The sequence below is a fragment of the Pleurodeles waltl genome, chromosome 8 (genome assembly GCF_031143425.1).
Source record: "Pleurodeles waltl isolate 20211129_DDA chromosome 8, aPleWal1.hap1.20221129, whole genome shotgun sequence".
NCBI lineage: Eukaryota > Metazoa > Chordata > Amphibia > Caudata > Salamandridae > Pleurodeles > Pleurodeles waltl.
Genome location: NC_090447.1, coordinates 796,057,601 through 796,078,674, shown reverse-complemented (window position 1 = coordinate 796,078,674; position 21,074 = coordinate 796,057,601).

Here is a 21,074-nt window from a genome sequence, read left to right as displayed (position 1 = left end):
TTAAACTTTTTTAAGATTGCCTCATACTCAATTAGCATATTCAGACTTAAATTTAAGAATCGTGGGGCTGCATTATATGCAGCACCACTTTTCTTGCTCCTATTAACGCCCCCCCTAAGGCCAACATGTGTGCGCTGTATTAAACATACGGCGCACCATAGCATAGGTTAGGGACAATAGCATCAAAATCTTTGACGCTATTGTTGTACTTTTCAGGATCATAAATGATGGTGTGCCTCCTTTTTAAGAGGCCCTCTTAAATTTGGGTCTGAGTTTACCTGTAAGTACCTAGTAGAGTGGAACTAACTGTGCCCAGGTCCTGTGAATTAAATACTACTAGTGGGCCAGAAGTACTGACGTGTTCCAGGTCTGTCATTGCAGCATGTGTGTACAGTTTTAAACAGCGATATCGACCTGGTAAAATAAACCTTTCACCAGGACTAAATCTTCCTTTTTAACACATAGAAGTCACCCTGAAGATAGGCCCTGGAGAGCCCAGATGGCAGGGTGCAGTGTATTTAAGACTTTGCACAAGTCCTTTTAGGTTTTACATGTCCTGGTAGTGAAAAAACTTTTAAATTAATTTTTCATTACTGCAAGGCCTACCTCTTCTGTAGGATAGCATTGGGATTACCTTAATACATTTATTAAGATATAATTTCAAAATGGGAACAGGGAATCATTCCTTCTTGGTGTGTTTGGAACTGTAATGAAAACATCAGAATTATGGTGAAGTTAGATTTTTGTTACAATTTTAAAAATTCCACTTTTGGAGGTTGGCATTTCCCTGTTTTAGCCATATGGTACCTGCAGCCTGAGTGGGGCGTGTCACTGGATGTAGTTGACAGTTGGGCTTTGTGTATTCCTCCTAGTCAGCCACAAACAATACGAGGCTTAGGTGTGCCTGGATGGGCAATCACTGCCAGGATGAGAGGTAGGAGATGGGCAGTGCCCCACTTACATTTTAATAGTCTGTGTCCTGCCTCCAACCAAAGGGCTGTATAACACCTTTAGTTAGTCTGGAGCCAAGCCAAGGAAGGCAAGGCACCTGTGCACTTCAAAGGCAAGCCACTAGAAACTTATCTCCAATTTAAAGGTACAACTGGGTATAAATATTGGACCTCCGACACCACCTCTTCAGTACACTTCTGGACCCGGGGATACTCTGCCAGAAAAATAATTGATGTGCTGCTTAAATGACTGCCACTCTGCTGGACTGCTGGTCTAATGGACTGCTGCCATGATATGCTATTCTGCTGTCTTGTGTCCTCCTGCATGGGTGAGAAGGACTGGTCCTGCATCTGTTAAACTCAGGATCACAAAAGTGACTCAATGGATAGTTGGCTGGCCTCCTGACTTGAGCCTCAGGGGCAGAAGGATCCAACAACTTTGAACCCAGCACCTGGACTATGCCCTCTGTGAGTCTACCCTGCCAAGTGGTGCCACCCAGGTCCTGGATACTTGGAAGGGGCCTTAAGGTTCTCTGCCAGTCTCTGTGAATCCAGAGGAATGGATGCATCCTCTCTGGTGCACAATGCAACTCTGATCAGAACCAACTCATTCCTGCTCCTGTGTGGGTCTCCCCCACCACAAAGACCCACCTTGCATCACATCCCATCGACCTATTGGAACTGCTCCACTGTGGCGCACTCTCAGCGCAGGTCCTCACACTCCTCATCAGCAACAGCCTCGATGACAATAACGAACTCTGCATCGCAGCCTCGCAGTTCCTCAGAAGTGACTCATTGCCCCAACTCCACAACACATCCCTGCTGCCAGATTTAGCATTGAAAGACCTTGTTGACAGGATTCTTGATGCTGTCACGGGACCTTGCATCGCATCCTTGCTGCATCTCAGAACCAGTGCCACACTCTCTGCACAACGCATCTTTGGCAAAGACACTTGCAGCACTCCGCAAGCCAGGATTTAAGGGACTCTGGGGGTCATTTTGACCCTGGCGGTACAAGAGCGCCAGGGCTAAAATGACGGAAGCACCGCCAACAGGCTGGCGGTACTTAATGGGGTATTACAACCGCAAAACCGCCGGCCCCGGTGGTTGTAATCCGCCAGGGCAGCGCTGCCCAGGGGATTACGAGTCCCCCTCCCGCCAGCCTTTTCCTGGCGGTTTGAACCGCCAGAAAAAGACTGGCAGAAAGGGGAGTCGTGGGGCCCTTGGGTGCCCCATGGAGCTTTTCACTGTCTGCATAGCAGACAGTGAAAAGTGCGACAGGTGCAACTGCACCCGTCGCACAGCAACAACACATCCGGCTCCATTTGGAGCCGGCTCCTGTGTTGCGGCCGAGATCACTGCTGGGTCGGCGGGCGGAAACCAGGTTTCCGCCCTCCGGCCCAGCTGGGATCTCCAAACGCCTGGCGGTCCCAAGGTCGTAATGAGGGCCTTTGTTCAGCCGACCTAACTGGGTCCCTTTTGCCGCCTTGTACTCAATCGCAGTCAACCTGAACTTGTGATTTTTTTCCAGTCTGACACAATCTATTATCCACAGTTGCCGCTTTTTGCTTTTTGGTGCTATTTTTCACTAACATCTTTAAAATTGAATATCTCTGGTTCTATTGATTGGATTTATATCTGTTTGGTCTTATTTTATTTATGAAAAAAGGACTTTATATTCTCATCTTCGTGTGAGATCCTTCTTGTGTGGTGTTTTCCACTGTATTAGTGTTTGAAGTATTGCACAATACTGTGAGAAAGTAGCCTCGTTCTAGCATGGTTACCACCATTGCTGGCCTTTTGTCAGTGTGTTTTTACTGTCTCACTGGGATCCTACATATCAGTATGTTTTACTGTTTTGTCAGTATGCTTGACTGTGCCACTTGAGTCCTGATAACCAGAACTCTGGTGCTTATGCTCGCTCTGATTCTAAATTTGTACTTACATACTGGTAACCCAGTATTCCACTTCAAATTGGTACTGGACCCTCCTTATAAGTCCCTAGTATATGGTACCTAGGTACCCACGGCATAGGGGTTTCAGGAGATCCTTATGCAGCATTTCTTTGCCACCCATAAGGAGCTCATACAAACCCTTCTTCAGGACTGCTATTGCAGCCTGAGCAAAATAGTGTAAGCACTATTTCACAGCCATTTTCACTGCACCAGGTTACTTATACGTCACCTATATATCTAACTTTCAGACCCTGAAGGTGCATAGAACCTGTGTGTGAAGGCACCCGTGCACTAGCAGAGGTGTCCCCACATCGTCCAGGCCCATTTTCCCAGACTTTGTGAGTGCGGTGACACCATTATAGGTGTGCACTATATATAGTGTCACTTAGGCTCTCATCATCCTAATGAGACTACTGGATTCGGGTGGCAGAATCACTTGCACTGTGGGGGACTGAGTCTGAACCCACTAGAGGTGACACCTGTCAGCCTAATCTGGGTTTTGCTCCTGCTCACTAACAGTGCCTCATCTCCACCCAAGAGTAGGGATGATTCGGCAACCGAGCACATGACACGATTGACTCCTCAGGGAAATTGTGGTCACTCAGAACTCATCCATTTCTCTCAGTTATATTAGTCTCACATATGCAAGGAAAATCATAGGCAGAATATAGTTCAATAAGGTTTTATTGAAGTAACTGCATCTTACATAATAAAGCATGTATTGCAATAGCTAGGATGATGGCGCATGACAGGATTAAAAGCGGGACAAGGAGAGTGAAACATAAAAATACCTCTAACATATTGTCACTAAAATCATTAAGAATAGTTCCTACCTAGGCTATGTTAGAGCACAGCATGTTAAGCTCTAATTCTGCCCTTCAGGTTCCCTTCGGAAGACATCATTCTTCATACCTGAGCAAGAGGCCTGTAGTCTACATCAGCAACTGCAGCAAAGCACTCAGCAATCAGCATGCAGTCGTGGTCATCTGCCTGGAATCTCCCTTAAACGTACATGGGTCAAAGTAGTGTTTTTATAATAGAACAGCTGATGTTACAAGAAAGGATCCCCACGTAAGAGTGTGTATGTTTCTGTGAACATGAGAGACAAAGCGTACAATGTTTTCCGGCAACCTATCTCACTGCAGCATTGAGAAAAGCAGAGAGTAAAAGAAATGCCTTGTTTAAGAAGGAAGTGCTGGCCTAGGCAAAGAACAGCTAGATAGAGAAAATAAAAGAAGACCACAAATGTGGCTATTGTGAAAATAATTAAAACAAATCTGACTAAAATATGTCTAGGTAAAAGTGCACAGTGGCTGGCCTAGTTTGCTAAAATAGCATGTATGAACCTATTACTAAAATGGCTACTGAAAAATAGGTCAACATATACATGTAGCTTCACAATGGTAACTCTGAATATAGCCATGTGAGGTGGCTAGGATTGAGAAATTGTACCCCCAATCTGATTCTGGTATTAAGAGGGCAATTCCATGCACCCTGGGGGCTCCACCATGGACCTCCAGTACTACCATACCAGTCTTCTGAGGTTTCTACTGCAGTCCCAGCTGCTGCCACCTCACAGACAGGCTTCTGCCCTCCTGCGGATTGAGCAGCTCAATCCCAGGAAGGCAGAACAATGTAGTTCCTTTCGGAGAGGGGTGTTAGACACTCTCCCATTGGAAATAGGTGTTACAGGCATGGGGCCGGTATCCTCCCAGAGCCTCTGGAAATGCTTAGAAGGGCACAAATGGTGCCCTCCTTGCATAATCCAGTCTACACCGGTTCAGGTACCCCCAGTCCCTGTTCTGGCATGAAACTGGACAATGGAAAGTGGAGTGACCACTCCCCGGTCCATCACCACCCCAGGGGTGATGCTCAGAGCTCCTCCAGGGTGTCCCTGGGTTCTGCCATCTTGTTTTCGGGATGGTCAGGGACCTCTCGGAGCATCTGAGTGAACAGTAGGTGACGTCAGAGACCCATCCTGATAGGTGCTTACCTGGTTATGTGACCAATCCCCCTCTCAGGGCTATTTACGGTCTCTTCTCTGGGTGTTTCCTCAGATTCAGTTTTGCAACATTCCAGCAGGACTCCTCTGCAACCTCTGCATCACCTTCTGCTGCCGGATCAACCACAGAACTACTCCAGGAACTGCAACAAAGTATCCAAGAAGGCTACTGAAACTCTGTAACCCCATCTCCTGCCAGAAACTGCAACAGTTTCCAGGTTGTGCACACTCTCAGAACTGCCTGTCTTCATCCTGCACTAGAAGGACTGAAGGAATTTCCTGTGGAGTGACGAAGTTACTTCCCTGCTTCAGCAGGCACCTTTTTGCAGCAACAATTGGTACACTGGGACTCCTCTCCTGTCGACGAGCATGATCCCTGAAACACAGGTAGTGGACGAAAGTGATCCTGACTGTCCAAAGGTCCAATTGCCTGAATTTGGTGGAGGTAAGGGCTTGCCTCCCCAAGCCAGACAGTACCTCTGTGCACTGTGTGTTTTGCAGCTCCAAGTGCTTCTGTGCGCTTCTTCCAGAAGTCCTTAATGAACAGCATAGTCCAAGTCCCCAGCACTCTACCCTGTGATGCTCAGCTCCCTGAGTTGTTCTCCGGGGGCAATGGATCCCTATGTGTAGTGCTGCAACAACCGTGTTCTGCACCTCCTTTGTCCCCATGTCCTGGGACTCCTGTGGGTGCTGCATTGTCCTCTGAGGGCTCTCTAAAGTGCTGAGAGCCCCATCTGTCTCCTCAGTCCGAGTTGAGACCCCCAGGTCCATCCTGGGCCCAGGTAGCACCTTTTCCCGCCAACAGCAACATTTGCGTGAGCGAAGGCTTGTTGGTGGAATCCAACGACGAAAAACAGGCTGCATCTAACCACTCAATGCAGAACATCTCTTGCACCAAGCAGGAACCCCCAGTTGTCTTTCTTGGTGCATTTATGACTTTTTCTTCTAAGTGGAGAATCCAATTTTGCATCTTCATCGCGGTTAACAGGGGCTTATGTTCTTCCTGGACTCTTCATCTGTTCTTGGACTTAGTCTCCTCTCTCCACAGGTCTTCAGGTCCAGGAATCAAACACTGGTGTCTTGCAGTCTTGCTTGGTTTTTGCATAATAATTTACCACGACTCCTAGTGTGTTCTGAGGAAACTTGCTGTACTTTACTCCTGTTTTTCTGGGCTCTGGGGTGGGGTACTTTACTAACCTTTGGTGTTTTCTTGCACTCCCAGTGACCCCCTCTTCACACTACTCTTGCCTAAGTGGGGAATCGACTTTCACATTCCACTATTTTAGTTTATGGTTTGTGTTGCCCCTAGGCCCAATTTAGCCTATGGTGATTTTCTCTATTTGCACTATTTTATGACTGTGTACTCACCTGATTTTGGTTCCTAGTGTATATGTTATGTATAATACTTATCTCCTAAGGGAGTATGGCCTCTAAGATATACCTTTATTGTTGCTAACACTGAGTATTGTCTTTTGTGTGTGTAAGTACTGTGTAAGTACTGTGTGACTACAGTGGTTTTTGCAAGAGCTTTGCATGTCTCCTAGTTCAGCTTTGGCTGCTCTGCCTACAGCTATCTCTAGACAGCCTGGCTTCTAGATACTGACTACATTTTACTGATAAGGGATAACTGCACCTGGTATAAGGTGTAAGTACCTTAGGTACCCACTACAAACCAGGCCAGCCTCCTACAAATACTTTACACATTACCTCTAAGTTAAGCCTGACTGCTCTGTGCCAAGCTACCAGAGGACTGAGCACAGGTTAATTTAGATTTAGCTTGTGCCTCACCTTGACAGGGATTGTGGTTGCTGCTTGACCAGGGCTCACACCCCACTCAACCAACAACCCAATTTCTTACATTACAGTGTATGGCAGTCCACATGTTAATAAAGTAACAAACCTTTTAGATGCAGGCAAAGGTTTCATTAATTTAAACCTGAATTCAACCATTGGGTACTATGGCACAGAGCAGATAAGCATAACTTAGTTAAAATTGGGAGGCTGCACTTGGAGCCAAGATGGACACTTTCTGGTTCTGGTCCATGTTGGTGCTGGTTTCCCTCTTCCATATGAACAGCACAGGAGCATTCAGATAGATCTTTGTTTACAAAAAGAGGTCCTGATGACCCAGTCGCCTCAGCAGGCCCATTTTTTACCCCTGGGGGCCCCAATGACAGCAAATGACAGCCACTGCCTACGTGTATGAGGAGTTGTGGTGGAGCGGCCCTGTGTTTCAATGTCAGTGAATGGCCTGAGCCTTGGCCAGATGCCCACTGGTCCATTATGCAAGACCCCCACTGTCAAAACACAGGCTGCCAGCAAACGGCTGTGGCAGAGTTTGCAGATGGACATGACCCCTTACCACAGTCACTGGAGGTCCATGGAAATGGAAGCCTGCAGGGCCTGCCTGGTGCCATGGTGGCCTGGCTCTCACAACAGGCCTAGCTCCCCCACTGTGACATAAAGTACTAGCCGCTTCACAGAAACACATTGGCTCCAGCCCACTCCAGCACATGGTTCCATGAGGAACCACTGATAGTGAGGAGACCTAGCAAGGCTGCATATTGGAGGCCCTCTTCACCTTGAGTTCCACCTCACTTTAACCTCCATGACAGACTAGCCTTCATCTCATTGCCCCCCATACCTAGAGGCCCTGATGCTACTGATCAATACCCCATCAATACCCCGTTGCTCACCTCTCCCTCTGCTAACTGTGAATTCTTCTCTGCCTGACTATATCTAAGGACCAAAGGCCCTGTCTTTTCCCTAGCAGAGTGTGCTGCCCCATACTTCACTTCCTGGTCTCTCCCATGGGACCCTCCTTGTCTCCATCCCAGGCCCCACAGGCTTTAAGTCCCTCTTTGGTCATCCTCCAGCTAATGTTGTCCCAGGACTGCACCTGTTCCCAGGGTGTGCCTTCCTGAATAGGCTTTTCTCATGTTGCTGACGCTACTCAGCGCCTTTCCTTGTCCGGACTGTGGACATCACATGCTTCAACCACACAGTGCCATGGGAGTCCCCGGCAGTCCCCAGAGGACTCTGTGCCCCACCTTTTCTTGTTCAGGCTGTTCGATTCCCCCAGTGGGCCTTGGCAACACTGGGCACTGGACTCTTCCTTTGACAGGCTGACCATTATTGAGACGACAACCCATTTGGTGGTGAGGGAAGGGGGTTCTTTGGTAAGTACTGCACTTTGAGAGGGGCCTTCTCGATCGTGTGCATCCGCGCTGTGTGTTCGACTCTCTTCTCCTGCACTCGACCTCAGTACCCCACTGATGCCTTGACTAGCTAGTAGTGTTGGCGCAGGGATACTTTACTGTCTATCCTTCAAGGCCTGCAGTGGTTCAGTTGTTACTACCCTCTTTCTGGTTCCAGAGCCTCTTAGTGGTGAGTCTTGGTCAGATGCCTCACATGGCCCTCCTTTGAACTCATTTATCAACCCACTACCCACTGGCTCTCCGACTCCTGTTCGAAGAAGCGGAGAGCAGCCCCCTCGGACACAATCATAGAAATGATCCTCAAAGACATCACATCCATAGGGGATACCCTGACTACCATGGATGTAAAAATGATGGATCCTTCCTCTGAGATGATATTCACCCAGCAGGATATGTTTAAAATACATTTCTGATTCTATAAGAATGACCAGCGATGAGATACCCTTGAATCCCAATGTGACCACATGCTGGACTTGGGGTGCAACATTGACTTCTTGCTTTGAAAGGTTGCAGATCTTGAGAAAAGGGCTAGATGGTACGATTTCTGTATGTATGGTGTTCCGCAGGGGACTGAACAGTCTGATATAATAGCCTATCTGATGGAGATGCTCTTTGAACTTCTCCATCTCAGCTTCCCAAAGAACCTGACATTTTAGAGAGCACACTGAGTACGATTCTGCAGGGCTTCTTCCACCAACACTTTGCATCCCATAACCACTTACACACTCCAACACCAACACAATAGAGCTATCTTAATGGATACCTCGCTTCATTAATGTCAACTGGGTCTCCTTTACACTGGATTATTCGGCAGCCACCAGCCCAGAGCACAGGAGACTCATATCCCTCCATGTCTGGATGAAACTTTGAGCTATAAATTAGATACTATTGGAACCAGGAAGAATAATGGTTACTGTGTTCAACTGTACATGATACTTTTTGGATCCAGGGGCCCAGGAATTGTATCTTGAAACGTTAGAGGAATATCCAATCAACTTTACACCTGAAAATTCTACCAATACCCTCCAACCAGACTAATTCTCTCAGACTGTGGAAACCCCCCTGGTACAAGCCACAGTACAAGAGAACAAGGAGCTTCCTTAGGAGGGAGTCTGACTGTGCTGGCCTCCATCAGGTGGTGAAGACACTGCATAAAGAAAGGGAAAGAAACAAGTCTTGATTTGCACTGAAGCAACCATACAACAGAGCCAGAGGCACCACAGTGGACTGATCATATCCTTTGGCAGTGTTCCAAAATGTGATGTACTGCAGTTTTTTGTTTGAGTTGATAAGTCTCTGTTGTTTTTCTTTTTTTAGATCGGATAAGTCTCTGTTTACCTCATTGTAGTGCTTAGTGACTCCTTGGGACCCCACCTTCCTAAGAGCCCTTGTTGTCCCCACATTGTGTTGTCACAGTCACCACTTCATCCTCTTTCCCTCTGCGCCTTTCAAAGAGTGGTTCCTTTTCTATCTTTCTCCCATGATAGCCGGAGAGATGGGGTACTGGTGAGAGTGGTGCCTCCGGGCCCTCTATCCTGCCCAGCGCCACCCACTCGATATTCTTAAAGGACTGACACTACTTCCCTGGTGCCTGATAGGTATACATACTTACTTGTAGGCTCCCTTCGCTAACCTTGACCCTTTGTTATGCTTTTGGTGCCTGCTGGAGTGGAGAGGGTTGGCATGGCTACCCGGAAAAGGTTCGAGCTTGAGACGCAAAGTTCAAGGTTTAGTTTCCCCAGTTACCATAAAGTGCATTATTTCACTCAATTTTTCTCCTTCCCTTCTCCTCCTTTCTTGGATTACATCAATGAGTTGATACTGATCCTTCCCAGGCACTCATGCACTTCGCAGAGCATCACTGTCTTGGGGGAGTCAGACCCATCAGGTGTCACCCTGTGTCATGTACCTGCCTCTTTTAGTACTGTTGCTGAACGTTAATGCCTTGACACACTACATTAAGGGCAAAATGTTTATGCACTCCTTTCACACAAAACATGCAGATAAAGCATTGCTCCAGAGACCCACCTGTATCCTTCGGATTTGCTGAAACTTAAACATGATTGTTTGGGAGTGACTGCTAATAGCCGCATGACAGTGATTGACCAAGGGAGGCTCTCAATGGCGAACGGCTGCTACAGAAGATTGGGGTGCCCATATACTCATTGAGAAATGACTGGCATGTAAGGTTCTTAGGATGTGGATAGATGCTGGGTTGAGGTATTTTTTGTGAAATTTTAGATCTGGGAGTGATCTGTGATTGTAGGGTCCGTGCATGCACCCACTGTCGAAAGAACTAGCTTTCTTGTTCGATTGTCCAGACCTCTCACATCTTTCAGGCAGTCTTCCACTGTTTTGAGGGATGACTGGAATCAGCCCACACCCAATCCAAGACCACCCAGGACGAATGGACTATCATCACCAAATGTATAGGCCTCTGCTGAGGGACTTACAAGATGACCATGCACTGATAGAGGTATAGCGTTTATGTCATGACTCTGATAGGGAGTACACTTTCTTCCCATGACCTCATGGAACACCGTCCTGCATTGATTTCTTCCTTGTGTGAGGCAGATTGAACTCATATGTTACAAACTGTGACATCCTTGAGGGGGGTTGTTACTGACCACAGTCCTGTTAGATTAGGTTTAAACTTGGGTGTGACTCACCCACCATCAGCCAAGTGACATATGCGAGTATTTTCCAACAAGACCACGGAGGGCAAAGAGATACTACGTAGCTACATCTGTGCCTACTTCGTTGACACCGAATGTTGAGTGGGTTCCCAAAGAGTGTGGTGGATGCAGTGAAGGCCATAATGAGAGGGAGGTTGAGACAAGGTTAAGCGCTAGCACAACATGAGGCCCAGATAGCGCTTTGGGCACTACAATATCTGGTTAGCACCCTGTTGGTGCAATACACAACAAGCTTTTCATCAATATTGTGGATACAGCTAGATCCTCAAAAGTAGGCCAGAACTCCTTTCTCTCTGAAGCTGCTGAAAAAGCCTTGATAAAAGCAGACTCCTGGCTGTCCAACTACAGCAGTGGGAATACCAGTCATCTATTTTGGCAGGCTGTGATGATATGGGGCACCTCCTCGTTCACTCTAGGGACATAATAGACAGATTTTTGGCTTTCTACCCCTCTTTATATTTCTCGAAATCTAGTGCTACCTCCAAGCACATAGAGGGCTTTTTGGGTTCTTTACTTTGCAGCGCACACCTATCACATGATCTTATTTAATCCACACTCAACTCAGATAAGAGGGGAAACTGGAGGGGAGGACAATACTTTGTGTGGTCCACTGCCAACAGAATGAGCTACGCTTGTTTTAATCATTGGACCCATATTCATTTGAATCAGAGCTATTCTACCATAAAAGACCAGAAATCAACTTTTGTGCGATGCAAACATTAATAGTCTTGTTTGCATGCTATGTAAATCTGCATGATCCAGTCCTTTCACGCTGGGGAGTTAGAATCTATCTATTTCCAGATCTGCTTCTATCCCTAAAGCCCTCAAAGCTGGGTATTCTGCTAGCACGTCAAGCTCATCTGTGTCTGGCTAACTAGATTTATTACATCCTGCATCCTCTTCATTCGTTTTTAATTTAGACAATTGGACAATTTGTACAGAGTCCAATGAGCCCCGTTCAGAATAAACAGATGGTTTCTCTTAAATGTGGCAGGTTTGATAATTTTATATGGTATATGTAGGAAGCTGGCCTGGTTTGTAGAGGGTACCTATGGTACTCACACCTTATACCAGGTCCAGTTATCCCTTACTAGTGAAATGTAGGCAGTGTCTAGAAGCCAGGCTCTCTAGAAGTAGCTGTAGCTGAGCAGCCAAGGCTTATGTAGGAGACATGTAAAGCTCATGCAGTACCACTGTAGTAACACAGTACTCACACACATGAAAGAAAACACTCAGGCCCTGATTAATAAAAAAAAATTCTGTAAGTTTGTGGCACTTTTGCGTCCAAAAATGAGGCTAATGTGGCACAAAAAAGTATAAATTAGGGCCTCAGTGTTACAAAAATAAAGGTATTTTATTTTGGTGACACAAATGTCAAAAATACCAACGAGACTATACTCCCTTAGAACGTAAGTAATACAGAAATTATAAATACTAGTGTGCAAAAACAGGTGTAAAAACAGTTAAAAAACAGTGCAAATAGTGAGGCCTAGGGGAACACAAACCATATACTAAGAAAGTGGAATGCAAATGACGGTTTCCAACCTAGACAAGTGCAGTGTGTAGAGGGTCGCTGGGAGTACTTGAAAACACCAAAGGTAAGTACTAGAACCCACCTCATAGCCCAGGAAAGTAGGAGTAAAGAACAGAAACTTTTACAGAACACACAGAAATATCAGAAAGAAGAGTATGCAAGAACCAGAAAATACTGCAAGACACTGGATTCCTGGACCTGAAGGCCTGTTAAAGAAGGAGGCCAAGTCCAAGAAGCACAGAAGAGTCCAGGGAGAACAGGAGCCCCAGCTAACCCGGAAGAAGGTGCAAAAGAAGAACCACCAGTGAAGAATAACAGTCAGTACTGCACCCAAGAAGATGGATGCTGGTCCCAGTTGGTGCAGATGATGTCCCACACCAGATGGAGGCTTGCAGTCTGGTTTGCATTGCTGGAGTCCCCCAATAAGCCTTGGCACACGCAAAGATCGTGGTGGGAAGAAAATGGCGCTGCCCGGGACCAGGAGAGACCTGGTGGACTGTACTCAGGAGGTGGAGTCAGGGGGGCTCTCAGCAACTCAGTAACCCTACAGAAAACTGGGCTGCAGGCAAGGAGTCCCGCAGCACAGGGACAAAGAAGGTGCAAAAGGAGGCCCACACAGCACTATGACAAAGGCTCCCATGGAAGATGTGTGTCTCAGGATAGAGTGCTGGGGGCCGGAGCTGCACGTTGCATGAAGACATTGGTGGAAGGATGCCAACAAGCCTTGGCAACTGCAAAACACGTGGTGCATGGGGGTACTGTCTTGTGTGGGGAGGCAAGCTCTTACCTCCACCAAAATTGGACAGTAGGATGTCAGGACCACCAGGACCACTTCAGTCCACCACTTGTGATGCAGGATCCATGCAGCTCATCAGGAGAGGGGATCAACCGTCGTTGTAGTAGGTGCCTGCTGAAGCAGGGGAGTGACGTCTTCACCCCAAAGGAGATTCCTTTGCTCTTCTCTTGCAGGCTGAAGACATGCTGTCCTCTGAGGATGCACAACCGGGAAACAGTTGCAGTTGCTGGCAGGAACTGAAGATACAATGTTGCAGAAGTCGTCTTTGCTTCTTTGTTGTAGTTTGTAGAGTTCCTGGAGGGTCCAGATGCAGTTTCTTCAGTGAGAAGATGAAGTGGTGGATGCAGAGGATTCCTGCTGGAGTCTTGCAAACTGAATCTGAAGAACTACCCAAAGGAGAGACTCTAAATAGCCCTGAAAGGGGGATTGGTCACCAAAACAGGTAAGCACCTATCAGGGAAGGGCTCTGATGTCACCTGCTGGCACGGGCCACTCAGATACTCCCAGAGTTCCCTGCCAACTTGGAATCCAAGATGGCAAAGCCCAGGGACCCTCTGAAGGAGCTCTGAGCACCACCCCTGGGGTGATGATGGACAGGGGAGTGGGAACTCCCCTTTCCTTTATCCAGGTGGTGCCAGAGCACGGGCTGGGGGTCCCTGTACCGGTGTAAACTGGATTATACTAGAAGGGCATCAAATGTGCCCTTTCAAGCATTTCTGATGGCTTGGGGAGGCTACCCTCCCAAGCATGGAACACCTATTTCCAAAGGGAGAGGGTGTAACACCCCTCTCCCAAAGGAAGTTCTTTGTTCTTCCTTCTTAGGCTTGAGCTTTTCAATTGACAGGAGGGTAGAAACCTGTCTGTGAGGTGGTAGCAGCTGGGGCTGCCTGGAAAACCTCAGAAGGCTGGAATGGCAATACTGGGGGTCCACTAAAGAGCCCCCAGAGGGCATGGAATCATACAACCAATGCTTGCAAAAGCCTTGTTGTATGATTCTCACATGTTTGATACCAAACACGCCTCTATTCAGAGTTACCATTAGGTAGTTGGACAGAGGTAGTGAACTATTTCCAGAACACTCGTAAAATGGTATCACTGAATTGGTTCCGGAGGTCGTGGGGGCATCTCTGCTAGTGCAGGGGTCCCTCACACAAAGGTACTCTGCACCCTGCCCTCAGGGCTGGAGGGCCTGCTATAGGGGTGACCTGTAAGTGATCTGGTGCAGTAGAAATGGCAGTGAAAGGGAGCATGCACCTTTTCACTCATGCTCCAATGACAGTACTGCAGAAGCCTTTGCATGGGCTCCCTATGGGTGGCAAAAGATATTCTGCTGCCCATAGGGATCCCCTGGAACCTCAATGCCCTGGTTACCTAGGTACCATATACTACTGGCTTATAAGGGGGCACCAGTATGCCAATTGTGATGAAATACTGGGTTACCAGTATGCAACAACCAAATGTTAAGAGAGAAAGTAGAACTATTGAAATCCTGATTAACAGGATCTCAGTAGACACAGTCAAAAGTGGGGATAACCAAGCTCGAAAAAGGATACTTTCCTCCAGTATGTTAAAAGATAGTTGCCATAAATTTTCATGTGATTCATTCAGAATGTATTGTTCCCAGAACCTAGATGGTCGAGGCCAGGGGTGGAGCAGCGTTGCCCCCCGCCAGTAGCAACTGCAGCAAATCCTTTCGCAAGGAAAGGATAATAAACTGTGTTTATTAGCCTTTCCTTGTGAATGGGGGGGGGGCATTGGGGGTGATGAGCAGAGGGGAGTGCACTGTTCACTCCCCTCAGAGCGCATGTGTGTTTGGCCGGCCATCTCGGGCCGGATAAACACAGATGGCACAGGGCGCTCTCCAGCCCAGCAACACAGGCTCCCAGTCTGCCTGGGAGTGCCCTGGCTGGGTGCTCCCAGCCAATCCTGACTCTGTTTTGGACAGCATCATGATTGGCCGCAGGGCAGGCTGGGAGCCTGTTCCTGCATGCAGCAGAGGAGCAGAAGAGCTGCTCGGCACGGCGCGGGAGCGGAGGTAAGTTTTTAAAAAATATATGATTATTCCCCCTCCGCGCGTCGCCTCGTCCCCAGGAATGCCCGCGATCGCGGCTTGTTGAGTCAACCCTTGATCTTCCACTTCACGCAAAACACTGTAGTGCTTTGCTATCTCTTCCTTTAAGGACAAGAATTGCAGACTTAATTCAATGTTCATTACTGTTTCAAGGTTACCAGTGTGTGCTGAATCCCGTGAAGACACCTGAAAAAACTGAAACTTTGAGAGTATTCCATCAGTTTTTTCCAATCACTTATTTTTCCAGCTCATCCTATTTGAATGCCAATGAAAAGACATGCATAAGGAAGCTGGCATTCCAGAGGAGTCCCAAGTAGAGGCAAATTCTGAATAGTAAGCGATTCCCACATTTTGCTCTCAACTTGTCCCATGTTTTGAGTGCTGCTTCTAAACACTTTAGTCTTATCTTTTTAAAAGGGCTTCAGATCTCCGAACTTATAAAGACAATCTACTGAAGTTCCATTGACCTCAGTAATTACTAAGCGCATGACATCCATATCTTATTCAGTGGATGTTACAAACAGAGGCTTTAATATTTTCAATTGGAATGCCATACAATACAAGCCGAAGGCCCCATAACTGGAGACCTCCTATCTTAAGTTTTCTGCAGAGTTTCTATCAAGCTTTTTTAGTTCCCTTTGCTGACCAAATAAAACTATTCACAACATACTGAACTCCCTGAATAATTACTTTATTGACAAATGCCAATGGGATGTCTTCAAACAGGAAGGTTAATATAGGGAAGATACTCACCCCTGCATTGGCATGTATCCTGTAAAAAAGCCCATCTGCCCCCAGGGGGTGCAGAAAGACTGTGCTCATGTTCTTTGGGGCACCATTATAGGTATACGCTTCCTCCACATCTGGGGCATCCAAATAAACTTAGTACATGCAAGTAAATATTCACTGCAATTGGTGGACACTACCATATTAATTATTATTGAAATGGGACATGGCCTATACAGGCAATACAAACATATCTTATACTTACAGATTACACATGGCAGCATAATAATTAATTGAATGATCATCAAAAACACAGATTTCTACGTATGAGACTGTCCATTTTGAGAAAAGGTATCAGCCACCTCTTCTTTTATTGATATTGTTTAATGGGTATACTCACAAGTATCCTGAGCATGCATGATTTTCACCTATTGATTCTATCTGTAGAGGGTTTCATTTTTAATAACTGGGTTATACAATTTTGGCTTCACACGAAGTGGTGTGTGCACATAGAGATTTGATGTTTTGTAATTTAGAGATTGGTATTTTATTGTACAAGTTGACTGGGACGGTAAAATGGGACAGTGATATGAGCAATTTTGGATACAAGAACTTTCAAGAAGAATAAAGAACATTACGGTTGAATTTATGGAGGACCGTTTCATTCATGAACATTCATAATTAGCAAAGTATTTTGTATTATGAATAATTGATGAGTGTCGTTCAAATTAATTGCACCATTATAGGTAGCCACCATCCCTATCTTAATGTAAAACAAATCCATGGTGCCTAGAAGGCTTTTTGCCCCTCAGGTGGCAGACCAAGTGTAATAACCCCCATCTGCTCCCTAGAGGGCAGGGGGAGGGGAAAGACTGTCTATTTTTTAGGAGGGTTGGGGCATTGCAATTCCCATTCTGGACAGCCCCATGCCTAAATGATTTTTTTTTCAAATCCCTGCTTCCTAGTGAGCTTTCTGTCCCCCATGGGCAGATATGGGGCTGTTTCCCCCATCTGCCCCAGAGGGAGGCAGAAAGAGTTAATTTTCCAAATAAAGTTGGGGGAGCAAATGCCCTTGTTCAAGGGGCCGCTCCCTCCTTGGTGTCTAGTTGAGTGGATCCCTGCTTGGTGATTGCCCTCTTGTGGCATTCCTCAAGCAGAGATCCACTGGAGATGGAAAGAGTCTCCCCTTTCCAATGATACCTCTCCCATCTCCCTAGGTGCTCAGGGGGCTGAGATAGCCCCACAAGCACATAGACAGCGAAAGTGGAATGAGCTGATCGGCTCATTTCACTTTTGTTTTTAAAGAAATGACACATGCCCGCCAAGCACTTTGATCGTCATTTCACTGAAAACAAAGAAACAGCCCCAGGAACTGGGAAATCCTTTCACTAGCACCTGAGGCTGTTTCATTGAGCAGCAAATCCCTCTGGTGCCCGCACCAGATATATGTCCTGTGCCATGTGTGGGGAAGGCTGGGAGATGTCGAACGCACACGAGCACCATGGCGTGGGCTAGCTCCCAGCTGTCCCATGCATGGGAAGAGTTAAAGGGAAGGTTTCTGCCCTGTCAAAAGGGTTATTTTGCCAGGCTGAATACAAAACAAAGTGGCTGTTCACCTACTATGCATAAATATATTGTAATAAGGAAAACGATGTCCATATGTTACATGAAGTACTGTTGACAGCGCCAAACTGGGAAGCACCCAACCACTTTGGGTGCATTTGTGTCAGTTGATAAATCAAACAACACCTACAAATATGGACAATACTTTGTGCATCATGGTCATGATGTCCGAACAACTTATCATGGTCATGTTTATTGGCTAGAGAACGTGATTGATTTATATGGATTTGACCATCCTATTTTCAAGATCTTTGTTCTCTCAGAAACTGATGTACTCCATGTCAAATTATGGTGATATTGGGACATACCTTCTCTCGGACCCTGAAAAAGTCTTGACGATGAAACACGTGTTGGCTGTTCTATCTTTGGACTCATGATGACTGTTACCTCTCTGAATTATTTTGATGAATAAAATCGCTACAATATACTCACAGCGAATTGGAATTCTGACTGCTACAACAAGAAGTAATTTACTTTTTTGGTGTGCCTAGGTATGACAATATTGAATTATTTTGCCAGGCTTCAGGTTTACAGTGCAGCAGTCAGGGTACATTGATAGGCCTCCAGCTATGTTTTACTTGCCACACTTGTGGATTGCACAATAAGTGTTGCAGTCCATAGGTGACATTTAAACTGCCATGCCATACGTGTACTCACACAATATACTATGGACTTACTGAAGAGTTAAATATGCTAGTTAGTGTTTAGCCCATTTGTCCATGTTTTAAGATTCAAAGCACATACAGTAGGCACTTGACATCATTGCCACTGTGTGCAGAGTCTAAAAATGAACAATACAATTCAGCAAACAATGGGATGACCACATCAGAAAGGGGCATTTTCAATTGGTTGTGCTCTTCCTTTAACAATTGCAGCCAATTACCAATAAGCATACATTTTATAGCCTACTCAGAATCCACGTGGTTTAATGAATGTGTCTCCCTATACTTTCCTTTGTAATCAGACAGATTTCAAACACATTTTCCCACAGCATTCCTTAGGAACGATGTGAAGGCAAGCAGCTAGAGGCCAATTAGGAAGAATTGAAATTATTAGACAGAATTATAGTGAAGGATTGAAGGGGAAGCTGGAAAATAGATGGCTTCCAAAGAATATAGGTCCGCTGGCAGGAATAAAAGACAACAGGAATAATCCCAAAATGGGAAAAGAAGAAAGAAGAAAAAGGTGAAAAAACTGCAAAAAGGGAGAAAGCAGAGATGAATAACAACTTGCAAGTGTGAGATAAAAAAGCAGAGGGTGTCTGGTGGTGGATTAAAGTGCAATGACATCAAGATTATACAGCCTTTGTATTCAGCACCCTGATTTCTGATGTTGCACACCACAGGCTTCTGTGCAAAACATTTGGACTGAGCAGCACCACAAGTCTATTTGCTGCACTGCCCTATGCCAATTTGAAAGGGCAGGAATGCGCTGTATTTATGAGATACACTGCATTCCTGTCCTTTCCCCCTATGCCAGAGCACATTTTGGTGCCTAGGGCCAAAGCAGGCTCACTTGCATCATGGTGCAACAGTGTCTGCATTGTTGGCAGATTTGTTTTTGTGGAGGAAGGGGCACCTTCTTGCACAAAAACAATCCAGGGAGGCTTTTTCCTTTTGCTATCTGTGTTGCAGAATGCAGTACATATAGAAAGAGAAACAAACGAGGAGAAATAAAGATATTTCTCTTTGTTATTCTCCCTAAGGGAGACATACGTTTTTCATGCATTCCCAGATTACACGTTGTAGGAAAGTACCATCGTGCCTGGCATGTTACCCTCATTTTTTATTTATATGAATGTTTGTTTTTGCCTGTGTCACTGGGATCCTGCTAGCCAGGACCTCAGTGCTTATAAAGTGTGCCCTGTATGTGTTCCCTGTGTGGTGCCTAACTGTATCACTGAGGCTCTGCTAACCAGAACCTCAGTGTTTATGCTCTCTCTGCTTTTAAAATTGTCACTGCAGGCTAGTGACTAATTTTACCAATTCTGATTGGCACTGGAACACCCTTATAATTCCTTAGTATATGGTACCTGGGTACCCGGGGTATTGGAGTTCCAGGAGATCCCTATGGGCTGCAGCATTTCTTTTGCCACTTTTAGGGAGCTCAGACAATTCTTACACAGGTCTGCCACTGCAGCCTGAGTGAAATAACGTCCACGTTATTTCACAGCCATTTTACAGTGCACTTAGGTAACTTATAAGTCACCTATATGTCTAACCCTCACTTAATGAAGGTTAGGTGCAGAGTTACTTACTGTGTGGGCACCCTGGCACTAGCCAAGGTGCCCCCACATTGTTCAGGGCAAATTCCCCAGACTTTGTGAGTGCAGGGACACCATTACATGCGTGCACTACATATAGGTCAACACCTATATGTAGCGTCACAATGGTAACTCCAAGCATGGCCATGTAACATGTCCAGGATCATGTAATTGTCACCCCAATACCATTCTGGTATTGGGGGGACAATACCATGCATCCCCGGTTCTCCAGCATAGAGCCCGGGTACTGCCAAACCAACTCTCTGGGGTTTTCTGTGCAGCTACTGCTGCTGCCATCCCTCAGACAGGTTTCTGCCCCCGGGGCCTGGGCAGCCCACTCCCAGGAAGGCAGAACAAAGGATTTCCTCTGAGAGAGGGTGTTACACCCTCTCCCTATGGAAATAGGTGTGAAGGGCCTGAGAGGAGTAGCCTCTCCTGGCCTCTGGAAATGCACTTGCATAAGCCAGTCTACACCGGTTCAGGGATCCCCCCCAGCCCTGCTCTGGTGCAAAACTGGACAAAGGAAATTGGAGTGACCACTCCCCTGACCAGCACCTCCCCAGGGGAGGTGCCCAGAGCTACTCCAGTGTGTCCCAGACCTCTGCCATCTTGAATGCAGAGGTGTGAGGGCACAATGGAGACCTCTGAGTGGCCAGTGCCAGCAGGTGAGGTCAGAGACCCCTCCTGATAGGTGCTTACCTCTCTCTGTAGCCAATCCTACTCTGAGGGCTCTTTAGGGTCTCTCCTGTGGGGTTCTCATCAGATAACGGATGCAAGAGCTCACCAGAATTCCTCTGCACTTCTCTTTTTGACTTCTGCCAAGGATCGACCGCTGACTACTCCAGGACGCCTGCAAAACCACATGTATACTCTGAGTATTGTGTTTCTTATGATATAGTGCTAAGTGATATAAGTGGTATAGTAGGAGCTTTGCATGTCTCCTAGTTCAGCCTAAGCTGCTCTGCTATAGCTACTTCTATTAGCCTAAGCTGCTGTAACACTTCTAATCTACTAATAAGGGATAACTGGACCTGGAACAAGGTGTAAGTACCACTAGGTACCCACTATAAGCCAGGTCAGCTTCCTACACACGTCCTTGTATATCTGGGATTGTGTCAAACCCCATGGGTGTTGAGTGGAAAAACTCACTGCAATGCCCATTGAACGCTCCCCTAATGCAGTGTAAGGCAATGCAGCGACTTGAGCTGCGTTTCCTTGCACCATATCTACAAGGCCATGA